The sequence below is a fragment of the Phalacrocorax carbo genome, chromosome 15 (assembly GCF_963921805.1).
Source record: "Phalacrocorax carbo chromosome 15, bPhaCar2.1, whole genome shotgun sequence".
Lineage (NCBI taxonomy): Eukaryota > Metazoa > Chordata > Aves > Suliformes > Phalacrocoracidae > Phalacrocorax > Phalacrocorax carbo.
The window spans coordinates 11,613,664-11,631,604 of NC_087527.1; positions in this window are offsets into that span (position 1 = coordinate 11,613,664).

The window sequence follows — 17,941 nt, forward strand, 5'->3', positions numbered from 1 at the left end:
AAGACCCAGAGTACTCTTATCAATAAACCAATATCAGAACAAAGTTTATTAAATAATTCTCAAAGCTCCCTCCTTTCCATTCATAACAGCAATTGGAAAGATCCCATGGGGCAGACCTGGCTCAGTTAGAGCCAGAATCCAATGGAGACATCACTCTTTCTCTGGTGTCTCCGTAAAAGGGACAATACGAAGGGACTCTAACATCTCTGTTCAGGTGTGGGGATCCTTTCCCTATCACAGCAACTGAAAAAGCCTGTGTGTTTCCAGGTATGTGGATGTGGCAGGAGCAGGAGGGGTGTGACGAAGCACAGCAGTACAAATTCCGCAGGCAGCACTGTCACGGGCCGGGGTGGCCTAGGAGGTGGCATGGGGAGCTCTGCGCCCCTTCAGTTTGATGATTCCTCCCAGCCAGGTCATCCCACCCTGGCATGACACTCTCCGCTGGACTAACACCAGGGCTTCTGCACAGGGAACTGGATTAGGAACAGCAGCAGGTGACAAACAGCCTGCCAGAAGAAATGGAGATTTGCTGCAGTGTGTTTTGAAATGAGCCGCGGGGATCAGCAATTATGGAAATAAGTGTTGCCACTGAAAAAATACCTCCAACTATAGCCTCCTCAAACTTCAGTGAATTGGGGAGCTCAGCACAGGTCCTGACCTCCATCTCTAAATCCGTCCCCTTAACACCTACATCCTCTTTTCCTCCTTTAAGTCGTCAAACAGTTGTGAACACACATGACAATGTGTGCTGGTGTGTTGTAGAGTCACAGAGGCAGGCAACAGCATCTCAGAAAGTGGGCTGCAGTAAAAATACATAATACTATAGTAAAAAGAAAAAGAGTTGTCATAATTGCTGCTAGCAGCTCCTTAATTATCAAGAGAATCCTGTAACTTCTATAGCTTGCTGAGCCTTTACAAAGTGCACGCTGAAGCAGCTCCCTGTCTCAGTGGCTAGATACAATCACAGTAATCAGTTTTTCCTACCATACATTATGCTTTGTCATCTATGTACTCATTTTTCCTACACCTGAAACACTATCAGAAATGTATGGTGTGGTAAAGTTGCTGAAAACCTCTAGAGCTAGTGAGCAGAGCTCCTGCTAGCAGCAAAAATAATTAAGATATTAATTCAGGGAATCTTGACATCAAATGCCAGGGGTGTGAGTTAAAAACCCAAACACCTCAAAGCCTAGTGGCATCCAGCAATGTGCTGGAGATCAGGTTAGTCTGAAACAGCAATGGAAATCTCAGAGTTCCCAGACCACCACTGCTGTGCCCCTTTCAGGAACTGTGGCATCCAGGGGTCTCCAGGAGCAGCACATCCTCCTCCCCACCATGCCCTCCTCTTCCCCTCTCTCGATGCCAGGCTAAGACCAGGGACTCCCTCACTGTGGGAGAGCCCAGGCTCCCTGCTGCCAGATAGAGCTGCGGCTGCTGGAGAAACAACTTGTGGTTTCTTCTTGAAACAGTGATTCTCCACTTTTGAAGGGCCATTAATCAGATGAGGAATGGATACAAGGAGTGGCACAACACAAAGAATGGATGTTCTGGTGTGACTCCTGTATGATGGAGTTCAGCTGCAGCTCTGTGTATTTGCAGGCTGTAGAATATTCACTCAAATGGATGTTTTAGCTTGAACAAGTGGAGCAAATAATTTATGCAGCATATCTAGCCTGTTTCTGAATTGATAAGAAAGATTATTAAATGTCATTTACTCAGAACACCTTCTACTTGCAGTCTTTCTTGATTTAATTTAATATCCCCTGGTTATGAGTTACCTAAGCTCTCCATGCTTCCAAACATACTTTTTGTTTTTAACCGGTGTATTTAATCTAAGCAAATATCCATATTCAGTCTATATTGACTGGTGCTCATTACAAGCTATCACTGGAGATGTATGAGAGTTTAGATGGGACACTAAACACATATGTATTATTCTAGAATATATTTTCTGGCTATCTTGTTATTAGAAATAAGCACCACGCTGTGCTGATGATGACAGATTATTTTTTAAATTTAAACTAAAATTGGATTACAATACCTGCTATAAGCTTTTTTTTTTTTTTGTAACATGAATTGCTCTTTTACTGTACTCAACACAGAATTCTCTTTGTCAGCTTTTTCTTAACTTAAAATAAGAGCAAGTCTGCTTTCTGGAAATATACAGCTGTCAATGGTTGAGAGAATATTTTTGATCAAACACCTGTTATCCAAGCTGAAGAACACATACTTGCTCTGAAAGATTTTCTCTAAGTTGGACATACTAATAATCCATTTTATGACACATCATGTGCTGGAATGACTAGAAGAATACAGAAACCGACTGCTAACCATTACATTAATCATGTATGTGACCATTTTGTTGGCTACAAATCTTACTCTGCTACTCATTAGTACCCAATCATAGCTAGGAATGCAAGTTTTTCAAACCACGTTTCAAGCTCTTATTGAATGACAGCTTCTATGTCTGTGGTTGGGAATTAGTCAAAAACCTGGCGTTAGCACGTCTAAGAGCTGTCAGCAGCACAGTGTGCTTTATGCGCGACTGGGGCTGGAGAACACTGGGAAAGAAATGCCAGAGGAGGTGTAATAGGATGTGTTTTCACCTGTAATGAATGCGCAGCTCCTTGTGTGCTAATGGTTTGGTCTGTCTGAAGTATGTCTTAAGTTTCTGAGCTCTTGCAACTCTGCTGCCTGGAAGCTACTGATAAAATGGACGTTATGCAATGACGTCCATTGGTTGTATAAGCTGCATGCTTAATAGTAACCACTGGTGTTGTGAAACGCAAATCAAATTCTTGGTCCTAAATGGTTCAAAGTTCCAATTTAATAAAGACCCCACTGTTGAGAAGAGCTTCTGTTAGCAAGGGCTTTCTGTGACAAAGGGACTACTTTACTATTTAAAAATTTCAGCAGCAGGGAAAAATTTTACTGCTAATGAAATATATACATTTTTCCTGTGATATCTCCCACGCCAGGAACTTAACGCAGCTTAAGGCTACAAATGAATCCCCCTTTAGGTAATGTGTTAGCGTTGCCATTTTGCTTGCAAAGCAATCACATACAGAACTGTGAAAATCTCGCCCAAGCTGACATGGAGAAGGTATTACTGGTGCACCTCATAGTCTTTCGTCAACTCACCTTTACAACAGCCCTATGCAGTAAGTGTGTCATAGTCTCATCTTACAGATGCAGAACTGATGTGCAACCAACAGGGTAGAGGTGTACTTAGCTGCAGCTCGAAGGTGAGTGTCAGGTGGGGAGCCTAAACACTCCTTACGGTCAGCAGACCAGAACAGGTTCTTCCGCGGGATGGCTGACAGTCCTGCAACCAAATGCCTGGCCTGCAGCAGAATTGCCTTTCTCTTTCCTTTTGCTGCTTAGCAAGGTACTCGCAGTTCAGGCGTCGCAGCTACATGAGATGAATCTAGGCATAAGCAACGTGCCCAGGGACATCCAGGAAGGCTGTAGAGAAGACCTGAGCCCAAGCTGCTGAAATGCAAGACTAGTGTCTACTGAAGATCAGCTCCCTTCCAGCTCCTCTATGGAGTGTATGGTAAGATGGGAACAAGGGAAGCCATTTGCAGTGTACAGCGGTGCCCTGGTTTTAGAAACTTTACGTGTAATGCTGCTTATTTTTGAGCACCATCTACTGGTATGTTAACTACCTACCCACCTATGTACAGAACAGCCATTTCAGAGTATCCCATGACACAAGCAAGTGCCAGAAGAAGAAATGAGAACTCCTCACACCCAGTCCCGAGCCTTAATAAAACCACCCATCCTCTTTGTCAGACAGGATTTACCATTACGTTTTGTCATGTCTTGCAATAACATTGTTTTAACATATTCAGTTCAGCTGAGTGACTGCAGCACAGCAACTATTTTACAGTGACTGTCAAGCTCTTAAAGTTACTGTTCGTGAGTTGCACATGGAATTACTGTGTATCATCCCTTCAAACCCTAAACACAGGTAACTCCGACTTGTCAAGAACCATGCATCAAATCCATCCTTAGTGTAACTTGGTGGGACTCCAGTGACGTTTGTACTAGAGATGGATTTGGTCCACTGTCTTTCGATTCTTTATATATTGGGATCAAAGCCTCGCCAGGGATCCCACTGTGTATGAAATGGTTGCATTTGTCAGTGTTCAGACATCCAGTGAAATACTCCCCACTATTCCATTCCAGAAAGAAACAAAACATTTTCAATAATAAAAGCCTAAACCAAATACAAGCAACTGCAAATGTAGAAAATATGACTTGATCATCACCAGAAACTCATCAAAACCTGACAGACCATTTATGAATGGATTACTTTGCTGAAAATATTTTTCTATTAAATTTTCCTTCTTGCATGTAGCTAGACCAGGATGCTCTAAAACCATGCCGTGATATTTTTTAGCTTTCTAAGTGAGATATAAAAATGATTAGCATTATTCCCAGTGGGATCCTAATCATGCAGGAAATACAGTGTAATGCTGGGTTGACAGTAATTAATTTTCCAACATCAAGTTACATCTCCTGTGAATAACCCTGCAGCCATCACTATCATTGTTTAGAATTGCACGGTATTCGTGAATTGCCTTTCTGAATACCTGCCACCTCCCAGAGACTTTTGTGGTCAAGCGTAAATTGCAACACCCTCCCTGATTTTCAGTTGCACTAAGGCGTTTTCCTTTGTTTAATGTTGGCAAAGGTTACATGGTTCTCTTTCTCTTTAATAGTCTTCTCAAAGCTAGCAAAAAAACCACAGAAGGTCAACAGAACACACTTCTGTTTCCTTGCCTACATCAACAAAACCTTGTAATGAACCTGTACCAGCATCTATCCTCCTACTGCAATGCACTGTTAGCATTCAAAGCTTCATAAACTATCATAACAACAACAGTTGCACACACATATCCAGAAGATATGTAGGTTAGAATTATAACTTTTAAAGTGTGCTTTGGGTTGGCATTTTTCTTGAAGAAGAGTTTAACACATCTGGTATAAGGTGTCTTCCAGCCTTACTCTCAACATATAGACAAGAAGACATATGGTAAAAGTATAATTTATCTTTTTAAAGAGAGAGTTTTCTTTTTGGATTTCTTAGAAGAAAAGGAACTTTTTACTGGCCATATGCCTCCTCTGTCTATATAGTGCAGTTGGAACTGTGTGGTAGCTCAGATGAGAAAGAGACATATGTTAAAAGCTGTTCTCTTTTCTCTCTTCAAGAAAACAAAAAGAAATAAATAGCAGTTGCTCCAACAGACACTGAAGTCAAAGTAATACCTCACATTGATTACAACAGTAATCAAGTCAGAACCACGCTATTCCTCAGTGTGATTATTTTCTTCCTTTTCTAAAATTAAGCAGAGTGGTTGACAGCGTACTGTGTTCTGGTGTTGCACAAGCTGTAATATAAAGAGCATCAGTTAGACAACTTAAAGGGATTCAGCAGAAGTGAAGCATGACGAATTAGGGGAAACAATCAATGTAGACATCATTATAAAAGTCATATCAATGATTTAAGCAACTTAAAAACATCCATAAAAATCTACAGTGCTGTGAATTAAACAAAAATTACAGAAAAAAAAATTCATTAAATGTTGTTTTGAGTGAACCTGTCATTCTTGGTGACATGACTATAATTTCTCATACACTCAAGATTTGCTCTTTCCTTCTGCAGCACATACAATCTAGCACAGTACTATACTAAGGATAGTTGCAGTAATTGCTATTTGCCTCATTTAATACTTGAATGATTATTTACCCCTATCTGAATACAGGGTATAGGTCACCGTAATAAATAGCCATTGAAAGGATTAGCAATCCTCAGTTACTTATACTTTCCTCTTACAAAGTTTGTTCGCAATGAGAAACAGAACTGTCCCATCCTGTCCCCTACAGATTAGACCATCCTAATAATAATAGTGGCCACAGTGTCTCTCATAGTTTTCTTTTTTTTTTCTTTCAGAAAATGTTGAGGTTTCATAAGGAAATTGGTTTTCACCAGGTTACGGCTACTGAAACCCACGATGTTCAAGAAATTAATAATCTTTGCTTGCTTGCAGATAGAGTCTTATACCAGTGCACCTTAATTTTATTGTAAAACATTAAAATTTTCCTGGAAAACACATATTTTTTCCATACACACAAAAAATTCCATTGTAAAAATCAAAACTGGAAGAATTTAAATATGTCACGTGGCACTAAAAGATGAACACTATCGTACCACCTTTCATACTTACACTGTGGACATTAAGAAACACAGAAGTAACATGAAGAAAACAAGAGGCAGACACAAGTTTTATAAATTTCTATAGAAAAACTGACTAGCTGTATTACCAGCTGTCAACCAACGCTGAACACAGGCACTCATCTTTCTTCTACTTGAGATTGTAAATTTGTCCAAGTCTGAGGCAAGCTTTGACCTATGAAATAGCCCCCATTATTCCTGCTTGGCAATGCTCAACTGGCAAGTCCTGCGGGTAATTTTTTTAATTTTCAGGCTGCTGAAATATTTAAGGTATAGTTTTTCCATTAATGAAATCAAAGGGTTTCGGTGGAAATATTCTGCAGGCTTTTTACCGTTAGGTAGTTTAAAGAAAGTAGTGAGAGGAAAATCAAAACCGTATAATGTCTGGAGGGGAAAAGCATGTGAGGAATAATTCAGAGAAAAGATGAAAAAAAAGGAAGGGAAAATAAAGGAGGCAAGGTAAATGTTATTTGGGTTTGTTTTCACAATTCCTAAGTAATTTCTCCAAGTTGTGATCCAAATTATATTGCCTGTGCCCTTAAAAAGCAAATTACCATTTACAGACTTCTTTTCCCTGGCTGTTATAATTTATACCCCTTTCATAACTGCCTCTGTCAGTTAAACAACAAAAAGTAGTAACAAACTGTATCATCTATTTCTTCCTCTGTCATCTTCCGCTGCCCATTCTCAGTCCCCATCATCCGTGTTGAAAAGAAGCTTCTGACACTAGGGTATATCAAAACAACCTCAAAAGGCTGTGAAACGTGAAGTCAGAATAATGCTTTTCTCTAGCGTTTTTTATTAAAAATACTTAATATGAAACTTCCCAAAGCTTTTCTGGCAGCTGGCTGATGGCTCTGCATACCTGTCACCTGGGGAGGAGAAGGAAAGTGAATGTCACGCTCTCACAAGAAGTGGGGGACACAGAGGACTCAAAGCACACAGCTAGTGCTGAACAAAACCTTTCTGAATTGCATAATGAACGCAGCATGATAAGGGTCTAATGCCTCGCAAATAACAATGAATGATGAATTTTTCATCTGGGTTCTAAGCTGCTTTTGCTGTTGCCATTTTGCAGAATCATAATAAACAGACACATTCAGAAGAGTGTTCCCAGCCTGCACCGCTGAAAAATATCTAGCAAAATCTGTAAGTCTTGTCTAGGCTGGAGGAAACTGTTTACCAGAAAAAGAACTGCAGCAGTGAGAAAGGAGAGGACATAGAGGGATGATTCAGTTGAAGATTTTCTTAATTAATAAGTTAGTTGCTACCTTCCTATGAGATGACTTATTTTCGTTTACTTTGACTTGTCAGAAGTCTATTTTATTGAGTTAGTTGGATTTCTAGCACTGCTCTGATTCACTGCGTGTATTAAAGCCAGCAACAAAGAGTTCTCCCATGTCCTAGCAGCGGCTTAATAATCCTTATTTACACCAAATGGGCACTGAAAGGCTCAAATCATTCATGTTTGTAGAGGGTTTCAATATCATTAAATGAAGCACAGTAGAGAATGTAATAATCAAATAGATTTTTATACGCCACCATTCCCATATAGGTTGCAGTAAGAAATACACAGAAGGGTCTTCGCAAAGGCTAATTTTAGGCACAGAAGACTGGTCTCTGTAAGCACTTTCTGTAATCAATAGAAAGAGACAGGCACCTTCAGAGGGCAATTCAGAGCAGGAGCTAATTTAAGTGCTCTGAATTGCACTCTCGAAATCCCCATCTCTCAGTATTTTATATATTGGAACCTAGGGAGATGTACCTCGAATACTGACACAGAAAGAGCAGAAGAGAAGTAAATCTGTGTTTTGTAAAAGCCATGACACTTGTAAACTGAGGGCACGTCGACGCGGTAAAATAAGACAAAGTGCAGGGAGGCCCAATTTAGCCCTGACTTGGTCGGGTGAGTCCCCGAAGCTCAGTAACAAGCAGGCGCACAGGCAACACGGCCCTGCTGGGAAGGTTTCTCATCTTCCACCCAGCACGGGATAAACCAGCTCCGCAGTTTCAGGTGCAGACTGAGGCGGGCAGGGCCACGCGAGCCCACGGCTCCCCAGGCTGCCCAGCCCTGCGGGCACCCCGTTCCCACCCGCACGCAGGGCATTTCCTGCCTCCAATTCCCAAGGGACATGGTCCTGCTTGACTCTTTTCCTCCTGTTAGAGAACAGAGCGTCCCTTTGGCTTCGCCAGAAACAGAAAGAAGCGCAAGAGAGAGCAGTGCCAGGGATACTCCTAGCATGAAACAAAGCTGATTTTGGAAGAGATAAACAGTGAAAGTAGGACACATCAGACACGTGCATTATGTGAGATGATCCCTATTCATGTTTACTTTTAAACAAAAGAGTTACTGACAACTTTGAATAAACTTTTTTTATTGTTGATGTACAAAACAGAATAAATACATATTCAAAAACAGTAACAAAGTTATATGCAAACTCTAAGCTTCTTTAAGAGACATTATTATTTTCGACTTGTGACAGTAATAGGGCTATTGCATCTTGTGTCTGCAAGGGCTGTATTCTCTGAAAATCATTTCTGCAGGAACATCACAGTGTATGAGTCAGCAGGTCAAATTCTTCCACCATGTAAATCAGTTGGAATAACGGGTTTTCCAGCTTTGAAGCCAGAGACAGCCGTCTCACAGCCTGTCCTTCCGAGCCAGCCTCTTTTATTTATTCATGTTTGTTGTTTGTGAGCAAAGGGTAGCAAATACGGGCACTGTCTCCAAAGCTCCCCAGGGAAGGGGATGGGAGTCAGAGAGCTGCCTTCTCCCTGGACACGCACTTCCCTGCTGCGGGAAGTTATTTCGTAGCCATGTAACTACCCATAGGAGAGGAACTGAGGGGAAAAGCTTTCCCCTGTCTTCTGCCATTGCCTGTCTCTGGCTTGCAACAAAGGGAGCAAACGAGGAGCTGTTAATACCTAGCATACAACAGCTACTTGAGCCATCTTCTTCCTACAAACTCTCCAGAAGATATTTATTATTTACCTGATGCTAGAACTAGCAGCAGGAAAGAGAAACAGAAACTGAGTTACTTATAGCACTTTCAGAAAAAAACATGCACAGAGAGGAAGGAAAGGAAATCAATATGTGTGATTGCTCTTCTCCATCCACTGTAAACGTGTTGGTGAGGGACATGATTCATCTCTGCTGGTGAAAATTGGATTATAAGTGTTGTTGAGGCAGAAAGGGAATTTTGAAAGGAAAATATGTTCCTGCATTCATGGCTGAGCACTCTGCAGAGAGACTTTTAATTGGATATATGACAAATCCTGTAATAGAACAGCAGTCCTGGCTAGAACTCTGAGGAGCAGAGCTCAGCAGTTGTCCTACTTCCCTGGTGTTACACCCTGGACCTCCTTTGTAGATGACCTTACAGTTCTTGGGCTTTCTGTAACTTCCTCCAGTGAATCTTTCAGTGGGAAAGGCACACTGTGCAGAGTATGGGTGAAGCTTGAAAATACCAATGCTCCTCTTAACGCTCCCACCAGAAAGGTAGGAGGGAGGTATTAATATAAATGTTTTCCATTTACCTAACTTGTTCCATTCAACAATACTAAACAGATTTGGAAATACTTTGAAACAAAGTATTTGTTTCAAAGAGAAATAAGATAAAGCAGCAAAGACAAGCCAAATGAGGAGAGTGCCTTAACTGGGCACAATGATTTTAGCTTTCAGTGATTTCAGATTTCTTCTCAGGGACACAGTAATATAAATGAACCAACACTCTGCAGAAGGACGGAATTGACAGATTTAGCTACATTGCTTGACTTGTATTCTTCTTAGTTAATGGTGACAACAGGAAAACCAGGATTTATTTAGATAATTAAGCCCAAAGATAAGAAAGAAATGTCAGAAAATCTATTTTTTGTTGCATTCAGAGAAGACAATGACTAGTCAGACAATTAAGCAACCCCATCACATGCAATGCGAGCACTTCACTGTGTTCCGTTTGTCAACTGTGCCACTTACTGTGTGATCTTGAGCAAGTAACTACTAGTCCAGTTTGCCTTTCCCTAGAACAGAGTCAGACATCATTCACCTACAGCACTGAAAAGAACTATGCTGATGGCAGTTACACTTCCAGCAGTCACGGCAGAGCCCTTAAAAACCTCCCTAAATTACTCTTTTTCAAGACTGCTAAAGAAGTGCCCCTTTTGCAAGCCAGTGGAAACCAAGCAAAACTCAAAACCATTATAAATTAAGAGTTTTGTCTTGTTCATCTCAGGCAGTTAGCAGAGCTTTACCTTGCACAGGCTCCAGAGGGCAGGTAGGTGCCCCTGGGACACCAGGGCTGCAAGGAGAATAAGCCAGGCTGTTCTTTCCAAGGAGAAAGTAGCAGCTGCATTGCCACGGCCATCATGGAAGTTTTTCCCATTCTGACAGAGTCTAGCCAAAAATAAGTTTTCAGCAGCTCTACATAGTCATAATAATCAATATTTAAAGGGCTGTGGAACATTATAACAACAGGGTTTGATTTTAGTCCCTGACAACTAGAGAGGTAACCTGATTTAATAAGGGAATGCAGCAGCAACCATGCTTCTGAGCCATTGTGGCTAATTCTAAAGACCCCATAGTGACAAAAGAACAATAATGACTGAGGACTAATAAAAACAAAATCAGTGAGGGTTTAATCATCAGCAGAAGGACATGAATTGAGTGTTAGAAAACATCTTCTGTTTAGAGAGTTAAGCTGTTATGCACACTGAAGCATAATTTGCTGTCACTGTTTTATTGTCATGCAATATATATTGTTGAGTAATCATTTTAATCTGCATGCATATTATTAATTAGTGAAATAATAATTTAGCCCAGAGTGAAAGCACAGACAGGACGAGCAAGCAGCTGGCTATTTCTCCAACCTTTTCCATTTCAAAAGCTATTCCACAATGACCCAGCTGCTGTTCAGGGACATATGGTACAATTTTTATGTTAAATTTTGTGCTGGTTTTGGCTGGGATAGAGTTAATTTTCTCCACAGTAGCTCGCACAGGGGTGTGGTTTGGATTTGTGCTAGAAACAGTGCTGACAACACAGGGGTGGTTTCACTCCTGCCGAGCAGGGCTTGCACAGAGCCAAGGCCTTTGCTGCCCCTCACCCCACCCCACCCGCGAGGGGCTGGGGGGGCACAGGGGGTTGGGAGGGGACACGGCTGGGACAGTGACCCCAGCTGACCCCAGGGATGTCCCACACCACATGGCGTCAGGCTCAGCATGTAGAGCTGGGGGAGGAGGAGGAAGGGGGGGACGTTCGGAGCGATGGCGTTTGTCTTCCCCAGTCACCGTTACGTGTGATGGAGCCCTGCTGCCCTGGGGATGGCTGAGCACCCCCTGCCCGTGGGGAGGAGGGGATGAATTCCCTGCTTTGCTTTGCTTGTGTGCGCGGCTTTTGCTTTCCCTGTTGAACTGTCTTTATCTCAACCCACGAGTTTTCTCACTTTTACCTTTCTGATTCACTCCGCCGTCCCACCAGGGGGGAGTGAGCAAGTGGCTGTGGGGTGCCTTGTTGCCAGCTGGGGTTAAATCACGACTACTTTGTTGGTAAAAAAATCTGTATTAAGTGTAAGGCTGGATTATGAGTATGTACTTGAAAGATTTAGATGCAGATATATTATTTGTGCCAGGCTAATAAACTATACTCCACCATTAATTTTAGCGGACCTCTACAGCTGAAAAGTGGCTTTCACTCACCAGTCAAACTTCCTTGCAAGTTAGTCTACAGCACAAGTGGGCATGCCAGAGCCTGCCGAATCAGTAACAGTCAGAAACCCAGGACAAATAGAACAGTAGAAGCTTCATGTGCTGTTGGGAACAATCTGGTAATTTACTGGTGGAGTTACCTGCTGGCTGGTCTTTGCCCTCCCTTGGACCAAACTCCAAAGTGCTTCAGTAACGAGCTGGCTGTTGTACCTGCTGCTTTTATCCACTAAAACCTGACATGACTCAGTGTCTGAGGCCAGAAACCTGAAAAGCTGCATTGTTTATATAAAAGCCAAATGCATATTAAACTTATTGAAATCTCCATCTTTAAATCCCTTGCACCGAATGATAAAACTTTTCTTTACTTAAATGGGAGAAGATATTTTTGGGACCCTTTGCCTATGGACTCTGGGGAGCTCTTATTTGGGGCTCTCTGCTCCGTGTATTAGCAAAGCTTATTCTTCCCCTTTCCCTTCCACTCAGTATGAAGGAAACATTTAAGAATTACCCTCCTAAGAAAGATGTGCTAGTTCTTGAAACTGATAATGAAATATTAACGAAATGTATTCCATCTCCTTCTGCTTTAGTTCAAATCTAAACCAGAGTGTCCCCAAACTGAAACCATGACTAACTAGTGGCTTCTCTTTCTCTGATTTTCATTAGGGCAGCTGTGGTTCAGTGTGTCATGGTGGCATTCGGAAGATGGCATGAAAAACTAATCTAATGCAGGACCCCAAATGCCGCTGTCTAAGAACAAGGCAATTTTTCTGACAATTCCTTTCACAGAAGCAGCTTGCAAGTAAAGACTGGATGGACAGTGCAACTTGCAACATTAGCTACTCTTAAAGTTTTCTTATTCAACCACACCTACGTGAATTTGTATCTTCAACTTCAAAGGTGACACTGCACAGCCAAACCTGTCCTTTGCTACTCCACTGTGTTTCTTAGCCTGCCCCCCCTTGCAGTAAACCTCATTCAGATCAAGACAGACAGTTGTGGACAGTTAGAAGCAGCAAGGTAATTAGGGGATTTGCTGACTTTAGTGAAAGCAAAATGAAATGAAAACGGAATATGAATGTATGTGGGAAAATCAATGCAACGTATGCAGTGGGGCTTAAAAAGGCTTAAAGAAAGGATTTCCGAAGCCTGCGGTGTCTTTGAAAGCTTTCATTTTTACCTGATTCAATACTATTACTTATTTTGATAGGGAGGAAAAAAGTGATCTCAGTGATTGTTGCTGTATCTCAATCTGGGATTTCTGAGAAATGTGTTTTGACATCCAAGAAGCCAGCCTGTCCCATCGCTAAGAATTGCGCCTGGCTGGTACTTAGTAGTAAGACTTCTTTTAATCTGCATGTTCCAAAAGAGACAAGATTTGTAGAAGGCTTAGATGAAAAAAATACCAAGTTTCTTGAGACCTCCTATATTGTACAGTTTGTGAATATGCCTTCCATCAAAAGCTTTTTTATTCACCCAAGTAGGCTGAGATTACGAGGGCTCTAGATATCTTTGAAAACTGCAGCACACACCTACGTTCAGCCAGCACTTTTCTAATTATATCGGGAGGCCTTTGAATTATTGCTGGTTAAACTCTACATAAACAGCTCTGAATAGAGGTGATCTGGGATTGTACTCCACCTTCATTAGACAACCTGCACAAAGCAGCCAATTTTTGACAGTCTAAAAATAAAGGCATTACTTTCCTTGGTAAGGAAGACTTATTAATAGACTACAGAGCTTTCCTGCTTCAGGGCAGCACAGCAGCAATCGAGGGGGAGAAGGACTGAAAATTGTTAACATCAGAAGTTTGTTTTTAACCTGTATGAAATAATAAGATGGTCTCACACCACCGCCTGGAGTGGAAGTGTCCGGGAAAACAAGATACCTTGGAAGCTGCTCTCTTTCTTCGGAGTAAATCAATGATTTTCATAAACAAGTCCTAAAATTCCTACTCACAGGACTGTCATTAATTCAAAGTAGAGTCTTTTCTATGTTCAGGGTGCTCATCTAAAAATAAAAGTATAAAAACACAACAAAGTATGTCTTATTCTTTTCAACTTTCTCTAATTTATTAAAGTTTAATGAGCCTCTGGCTTTTTGCATACTCTGTATAGGTGGGGATTAACCCTGCACTGTCAGAGAATGCCACTTGATTCAACACATTTGTCTTGGAACACGATTATCGGAGCAGTTTAATTTTTAAAGAAAGCATACGTGGGCTCTTGAAGCATATATCACACGACTGAGTTCTGCCCAGAAAAATACTCCAGCATAACATGAGAAACCTGTGACTCAGTGTACCTTTCTGTGTGCAGACTGTCAATAAACATGGATCATACAAAGCAGATGCTCGCTCTCGTCCAATACAGTCATGACCATCTTTCTGCCAGTCTTCTGCTTGCTTTCCTCCAACATACAAATACATTCATCACTTGGATTTATGCCTTTTCAGCTGGTTGCCCACCTTTCATAGTAAGCTTATAACACGTCTTTTGAGTTCAGTGATATTCACTCTTTTATGGTTCATTTCACCCTTAGGTGATACTGTCTGAGCCTTGATTGCCTGCCTCCAGTGAGCCCCCAGCATAGCAATTTCTGGTACACGCTGCCCAGCACTCCCAGTAATTGCAGCGGGTTTTGAGATACCCACTGAAATACAACGCCGTTTCGCAGCAGAGCACGCTTTCCTTCCCTGCAGGCTCGCACATCTGAGCCTGACCCCTGCGAGAGGAGCTGTCAGCTCCGTGCCCTCCCTGTCAGTTCCCCGCTGGAAAGCAACGCAGAGATGACCATGGCTGGAAGCGTATCGATCAGGAACGGCATACGTACACGTCAAAACAGTACCCAGGATACCGGATCTTGTGCTGTGACACAAGCACAGCGAAACTGCTAGACACAAGTTCTTTAGAAGAGCATAAGTTACTTTAAACTCACATATTTAAAATTTATAGACAAAACAGTTCATGTAACTGTCATACTTAAAAATTAGCAAAACTCCATTAATGTTGCCCTAACTTATGGGGAAAGTAGATGGAATATTTGAACACATCTGAGGATCTGACAGCTAAGTGCTATAGATCATAGCGCACCTTTCTAAGCCATACATAAATTCCCCTAGGGTTTCAAACAAGAAGATAAATAAGCTATACTATCAGAATTTTTTTTTTTTGGGGGGGGGGGGAAATTCTTGTTGCTTCGGATGATATGTAGACAGAGCTTCTTCACCTACAGAATTTTAAGAAGGGTTTCAAACAAAGGATCACATCAGCTCTTTTCGCAGAGCTTCTAGTGGCTTCTTTCTGAGTTCGAGTACATTGTTGCTGCTGCACTGGGATGTTTAAATACAATTTGGGAGGCATCACGGGCCAGTGCTTTCAGTAAAGTTAGGATTTAGTTTTGTGGATAGGTATAGAAGGTATAGAAATATCATTCACTGCTGAAATGTATCCACACAAAAAGGAACACAAAATACTCCTACAGTTTAGGTCAAGTAAGATGATACTTTCCGAAAATATGATCAGACATCCGTATACGATCAGACATCCGTATATGTCTTTACTTTCAGGCCATGGGCATACTGCTTAGCTACCGACTATGAAGTGGTGTGTGCCAATGGACGTAGTGCTGGTGCAAGGCATCAGAGCAAATACACGTGGGGCTTTGAATCCTGCAACATGACATATCTGAAATTATCCACCCTCTGAAATAAGCTGCAGTTTGCATTTACTGAGTACAGAAAATGGCTGTAGAAAGAAAGTGAACAATTTGAAGATAATGTATCATGAAAGAGGAGGGTTAAATGTACGAAAACTTGGTTAAAATAGAAATAAAAATACAATGTTCTTACTGACCCAGAAAAGGATGTTGGTCCACTGGCTGAACTAAGGGAAAGTACAACAGTCTCTCGTTTAGACGCATACCGATATATCCGAATGGGCAGAAAATCCTCTCGGCTGAGTCTGTAATATACGTCCTTGTGCCCTTTAGAGAGACATGGAGCCACAGATCTGTGTTACTTTATATTCCTGTAAAACAAAAGAAACCCACCTAATTATGATTCTGTCCAGGAGCTGGATTAAACTAGAACACAGTCAGCCTACATGGATTCAGAGAAGAAAAAAAAAAAAACAAACCAAAATCAACCCAAACCCAACCAGCCATGTAAAGTTGCTGACTGGTTTTACATTTTCAGGCCACATCCCGTTCCTCTGCTGACCCCTATTTGCTGCACTCTGCAACGTGACAAAGCCAATCTCAGCGGTGCAAACTGGCCCCACAGGTTGCAAACCGTAATCCGATAAACAGCAGGGGCTGGAAACATCCTGAAGGGGGAGAAGTGGATGTTTTCCCATTTCGTTCTCTGCACTTTTTAGGCTTTCAGCAAATTATTCTTTGTCTCTTCATTTCACAAATTAGCGCATACAAGAGCACACTGGCAAAGTTGCCCTTCCAGACAACTGCGTTGTTGGAAACCACTAAGTTTCCCTCAAAATAACTACATGGACAGCTGTTCTGAAAGCTACAGAAAAAGAATTCTACTTGGGAAGCTGAAAAGGTTTAAGCTGCTAAGACAATGAGGACCCAAGCTGATATAGAGATTTAGGGGCTATTGTTTTTAATCTCTCATTCTCTTTCTCCAATGAATTCTTCTTCCTACACTGAGTTGCCATAGTTTCAGCTTTCTGTGGTTCCCTGGCTGCTGGTTACTAGGACATTTTTATATGCCCTGATGATTTTATGATGTGTACAATGTCCGAATTTGTTTTCGCACTGTGTATGGCATCCCACCTTACATACTAAAACAGCTGTAATTATTCTTTACTCTCAAAATAATATATTTTGGGCGTTCTTTTCCAACTTGAAACCTAAGAAAAAAAGGATTTCAAATTCCTTTTTGTTTAGTTCAACATCTAGCTTTCAAAAATCTCTTTGAAAACTATGGCTTAAAGAAAGAAGTAATTAAACTTATATTATCAGAGTTTTCTCTGGTGTGGCATACTAGAGGGAGCTAGTAGTTAATGCTAAGTACAGACAGTTCTGTGCTGTCAGTGGGGAAAAAAAAAGCTACTGGGAGCTCTGGAGTAAAACTACTTTTCCTGTTATTAATCCACATGATCTGCACAGACGCTTAATTATTGGTTTGTTCTTTTTTTTTTTTCCCTTTTTACAGATAACCTGTGTACCACAAGCATGAAACTAACTACAGATATTTATAGTTTATATGATTTTAGCAATTCAACTTCCACTCTTGAAGGTGTTAAAACACAGGATTGAAAACTCTCTCTAACCTCTTTTCTTTTCAGCATCTTCCACATTTGGATCACATGCTAAATTGGGTTTTGTTACAGCGCGTTTGCTTCTGTCTCTCCTTTCCCCAGATCTACGTGTCTCTCTACAATAATCCTTGCCTCTTCATTGTATCCCAAACAAATTATTCTTTCCAAGTCTCTTTTTCCAGGTTGCCAGTCCTCCTTTCTTTGTGTCTGGTCTTGGCAAGATCTCTGAATTTCTTTCCCAATAAGGCCAGGTTTTAGCTTTATCTCTGCCTCATTTATTTTGCAGCTGCTTTGTTCTCATGCCCAGGCTATTTAGTAACATGTCCTGTGGAAATGTAAAATATCCCCCCCCAACAACCAAACATCTAGTCCCCATAATGTATTTGAATCAAATGCCAATGCTGCTGCCCGAATCAGATGTCCAGGCATTTTCACTAATTTATTCCATCCCCTAAGAAAAAACAAAACAAACCAAAAAGACAGGGCTTGAAGAAGTTTGGACCAGAAGCACTTGGCTTCAGAGAGCGAGGCACCCGTACTGATATTCAAGAATGCTGCAGCAAGCAGCAACTGGTCTGTTTGGAAGCAGGATACGATCCACTGCAAAATATTTATTCCTCATCTTTTTTTTCCTGCTTGATTTTTTTCTTTCTGCGGGTTAACATTATCCATCAGCCACTCTCACTAGATGCAGAACTATGCTATGCCATGATAAAAGATC